Source organism: Capsicum annuum, chromosome 10 (assembly GCF_002878395.1).
Source record: "Capsicum annuum cultivar UCD-10X-F1 chromosome 10, UCD10Xv1.1, whole genome shotgun sequence".
NCBI lineage: Eukaryota > Viridiplantae > Streptophyta > Magnoliopsida > Solanales > Solanaceae > Capsicum > Capsicum annuum.
Window position 1 is genome coordinate 203,443,311 of NC_061120.1, and position 5,591 is coordinate 203,448,901.

A 5,591-nucleotide genomic window follows, 5' to 3' on the forward strand; every position below is an offset into this window, starting at 1 on the left:
TTAAGTGGGCCAATGGGTCACCATGACCACTATATTTGTCAAATTTTGGGGTCTTGAACCCTATTGGCAAATGAACATTAGGGAACATACACAGGTCTTTGAAAGAGACACTTTTGTGTCCTCCCAATCCTTGTGTGTTTCTCATACTCTGCTCCAGAATCCTCACTTTTCTAGCTATCTCTTCTCGTTCTTCATTCATAATAGTCTTCTTAATCACGATATGAGACTCAGGCTGATGAGTGGGCTGATATGAATTTATGGATTTGAATGCCAATTCAGGAGGATGGACGTGATCATGATTTAGCTCGTCGATAGGCTTCTGTATCATTGATGGAGGATTTATATTAGTTGGCACGGCCGGAATAAAAATTGGGTTATTCTTGAATGATGGATTTGGAGGACGCATGGTGGATGTGCCAGCAGCGCTAGACACATTAGCGTATGGACCAAATCCAGGAGCATAAAGTGGATCGTCGACTTGGGCTTGAGTAGAAATGGGATAATTTGCATTCGAAAGACCAGGAATCGAGGAAGGAGGGGATTGTCCATTCGCCTAAGCTTGATACATTTTCGTAATTTGTTGCTTCAATAACCTATTCTCCTCCAAAGATGCAAACTCTCGTGGAATTAACTGATCTCGACCTTCTTCATTATCAGATTTTGTTCCATCTTTTTGAGTCATCTTCCTTTTTTCTTTATACCTTGTGTTGTACGGGTGAGAGGCCATCTTAATCACAACCAACCACCTTACTCTCTCTTTTGTGAAACAGAAACAAATATGTTAGGATTTAGAGCTTTAAAAATATTGATATATTCATAACAAACTCAAATGTCATGCACCTAAGTAATTTCATTCCTGAAATGAACTTAGGAAAACCCTCTTGTTTCATCCCGGCTTTAGTGAATTAATTTTTACCCTCATTATTTAATGCCAACATCTTAAAATTATTACTTGAAACTTGGAAAAATATTTGATCGCACCCGCCGAGTGTTGCCTACGTATCATACTTTACAAGAATCAGATCATCTCGTAGTTCATGTATATAGTAAATATATATATATATATATATATATATATATATATATATATATATATATTCAGAAATAAAGAGAATAAAAACTTAGAACAAATACGAAATTTTCCATACATTTCCAACTGTTCTTAAAACAAAGCTTTAATGAAAGTAAACTAAAATTATCTAAAACTAGAATAGACTCGGAATAATGGCAAAATACTAAAAAACCTATAAAGAAACTAACTCTAAGAAAACAAGGACTTTAATAATTATCATCAAGATGCCTTCCAAAGATGTCTTGCAACTTAATTCTCCCTCAGACTTGAGTAGATCATGGATAATGCTTTTGCAAATGTGGAGCGAGAACACGTGCCTGACGACCCATATTTTCATCACCTTGGTGAAGATACTTAGCATAAACATTAATCAAGGTTTCACTGAGCTGAAGTACTTCTCCCCTGGCCTCGATCATACTCTTATGGCAGTTTCGCACACAATGCTGCGTAGTGCGGATGGTATGCTTTAGGTCTCCTTCTTGTTCATGAAGGTCATCGATCTGATAGTGAAGCGCCTGCCGTTCGGTCATCCATTGGTTTCTCTCAACTTTAACTTCCTTCTAAAAAGTCATGAATCACCTTGCTATTTCTCTTTCCCGTTCCATGGAAGCTCTGAGCCCGAAGCTTCGACTGTGTGCTTGTCAGCAAGGCCTTCTCTTTCTCAAAATCACTCGATTGCTGATCCATAGCACCGGTGGCAATATCCAGGTCTTCTTGCAGGGCATGTATGGCAACACGGTTCTCTTTCTCAATCTCCTTGTGAACCGACCTCATTCTGGCCTCAAATCTTACCTCATGATAAACCAATTCTTCTCTAGCCCTTTCCAGATCTATATTTAAGACGTGCAGAGTAGACTGATAGTTCTCTTCTACCTCTCGTCAAGCCTGCTTAATTCTGACTTCTGTCTCTGCTTTTCGATCCACTGGCTCTCTGGCTGACCTTTCTGGCATAGCTTTAGGAGGAGTCTGGTCATAAAACCATGGAAGATACCAATAGTCTACCTCACCCTTGTCGCGGTGTTCCACCATGTGCTCGAAACCGAAAAGTATGCATCCTCCCCAAATCTTAAGTATCTCATACTTCCTTAGAGGGATGTCATGGAGGAATTTGTACATGAACTCTTTCATATCCTCGACTGCTGGTATATGCTGACGTCGATCGAATTATCGCATGACTCTTAGTGGCAAGTAGGGCTGAATACCTCAGAGACCAATTAAGACGATGAAAGGTCGGAAAGTGGACATATATATCACCTCTTTTGAGGGGAACCAATGATAATTCGACACTATCTTGTCCGCCGTCAACCCCTCCAAGTACTCTTTCCAAGCTCTTTTTCCTTCAGGAAAGTTTTGATCCTCCATTCTCTTCTCATGGCCATTGATATAATCATTCTATTCGACTCGAAAATCCACAACAAATGAATGATAAAGAACATGATCGAGCATCCATAACTGCAATAGAATGTTACATCCTTCAAAATAGTCCACCCCATTTTTGCACATCGTCAGGGCTCGATAAATGTCTGCTAGAATCATGGGCACAAGGGTAACCTTAGGATTCTTCTCAAAAGCGGTAATAAACGCAGCTAGATTGGTGCTGATTTTTCCTCCTTTCTTCAGAAATACCATGATTCCCAAAAAAATCCACTATGAATGCTTTAGACCTGTGCTTTTCCCAGGTCTGGCAGTACCCCACGTTGTTAAGTTTTGATCTAAACAACTAGAATCCCTTTTTCTGACCATATCTTTCGTACAAAAATTCTAGACGAACCCTTTACTTTTCTAGGCAGCCTCCTATGTTCTTCTCCTTTATGTGCAATAGCTCAAAAAAAATTTTGGAAGTGACATTCTTCGGTATCATGGGTTCTTCTCGGTGAAGATTCTTTCCCTTTTCAATAAATGCTCCTATTTCCTCCATTGTGAGAGTGAGCTCAAAGTCAGAGAATCGGAATACGTTGTTTGAAGGATCCCAAAACTGTACCAAAGATTCTATCACGTCTCTTCGTGGTTCAACACTCAACAGACTCCTTAAAAATCCCAAGTGTTTATATACTTCTCCCTGTCCATAGTCAGTCATATTGTTATACCATATTCGCAATAGCTTCAGAACTTTTTCCAACACCATGAAATGGGGTACTTCATCATCCCTCGGCCTCTTGTCACTCCTTTCGAATGAGTTCATATTGCCCTATAGGGTAATGATAGAAAATAAAAATTCTATTTTAAGCATCCTAAAACAAGACAAAAATAATTTTCAAAAGAAGTTGACGGAATGACACGGAATAAGATTTCAAAATGAGCATGAGAAAGTAGCAACCAACAAAACAGGAAGTATCTTCTAAAACATCCTAGAGTGGAGGCAATAATTTGATGACGTTTGGACCAGACACATTAGAAATAATTAAATTATTAAAATAAAAATAGTGGACCGAATTGTTTGACAAAATTTTAACTGTGTTTGACAAAAATGGGCTCTATGGTATTCCTAAGAGGGATTTTAAAACTAAAGAAAATGGACATAACAAGGCCACGACGTTAAAATGACTTAATCTTTACAGAAAAGTTCTATGTACAAATATTATATATTTTCTAAAATAAAACCTTAAAATTTTTATTTAACCTCTTTTTTTCAGATCAATTAATTCACTTAAAAGCCGGTCAACATTCGATGTGGCATTTCCTATAATGCAATAAGTAGCACATAAAATTTACATGATGGTCTCAAAAGGTGACACCTGTCCTAGACGAACCCGACCCCCGTATCGAGCCCCACTAAGTCAAAAATGCATGTGATACAAATAAAATGCAGTCTATTAGGGATAGCCATGTCTAAGTTCCAGTTATGTTATGTTCAACCTGGTGGAGTTAGGTATCTGGACTGGCTGTGAAACGAGCGGACAACTCGAGTCGGCAAGGGACAACTTTACCGGTAGCAGGGCTTTTTGGACTCACTGTTGGTCCCTTCCCGTCCTAAATCATGGGTTACTACAGAATCCTTCCCAAGAGCATTGTCGCATCTCTGGTATCTCAAGCTCAGGAGCGTATACCGCATCTCCAAATATACAGTATCTCAGAAGACTCGGATGGGTGCGCGAGAGAAGACATTTATATTGCAATTCAAATAATATCAAAGCAGTTAAACATGTAGGAAAATAACTCATTTAGTCCAACAATATACACTAGCAAAATTAAATAAATCCAAATAACTCAATATAAAAGCTCGAATTCTGGTTATCCCTAGCAGAGTCGCCATCTGTCACACCCCTATTTTTTCTGCTCCCGACCCCGCTAGGGTGTTGGTTTTAGAGAAAAATGAGTTTTTCCAATTAAAGTGACGTTTTGAAAAGGGATTATTTATTTTACAGATTCGCTACTTGGAATTGAGTTTGGGTGTTCCAAGTCACCTTATTGAATCCCCAATCAAAAGGAAATGACTCTTTGTTTTATTGATCTGCGAACTAGAAATTCGGATAAGAAATTCTGTTGACCGAGGGGAAGGTATGAGGCATCCCTCGAGTCCCGTGGTTCTAGAACGGTCGCTTTAATGACTTATGTATGACTTAAATTAGCCTTTTGGATATATAATATTTGTTAGCCTAAAAGTGACTTATATCCTGCTTTTATTTATTTTTGAATATATTTAAAACTGTATTGATGCGTGACTTACCGATAGTAGTACTGTTCGGTCTTACCACGAGTTTTGATATATTTGTCCCGCCTTTGAGTCATTTATGGATCGTCCCATTTTTCCAAGTCTAGATAATCTCCTAACAGGTTTAGAATCTACCCAACCCGGTTCAAACGACTTTAAATGGTATGTTAATTTTATTATAACGAATGATCGGTAGCAGGCATTGTAACTTCCTCATTAACCTTTCTTGTACATTAAACTTTTTAAAGGATATTTTATTGAATCATAGGTTAGTTGGAATTGGTTGAAGTGTTCCTGCCAAGGATAGCAAATTAAGTTTATAGTCTAATATTTGTAAAGAAAAGGAAAAAAAGTTCACATTAAAAGCCAAAGTTAAAAAAAATGGAACATTAACTAAAGATGGTTTTTAGCCACATTTTTTTCATTTCATTAATTTATGATTGAAACATAGTAGCCTAATATTAATTAAATTCTTGAATAGTAAGGCATTGTGTTTCCATTTTAAACATCCTATATCCAATCACATTATTAGTGCCTTAATTAAAGTTAACAACGGCATGGATAAAATGGTATTCAAGAATGACCCAAATAATTAAAAAGAATAAAAATGTTTATTAGCCCAACAATAATTAGTTTTATCAACTCCCAAATTTTGAAGTAAATATGTAAGTGTTTGGATAATTAAAACATGCAACTGACGATAATGTCATGTAAGTTATCATCTCTACATACTAATCAATACATAAAAAACTCACATAATTTATTCATACTTTGTTTCACAATAACGTTAATGAAATTGAATAGAAAAGAACTAAGTAAAAACTTATGTGATAAAATAGATTGAATACATAGAAGCAAGAACGACGT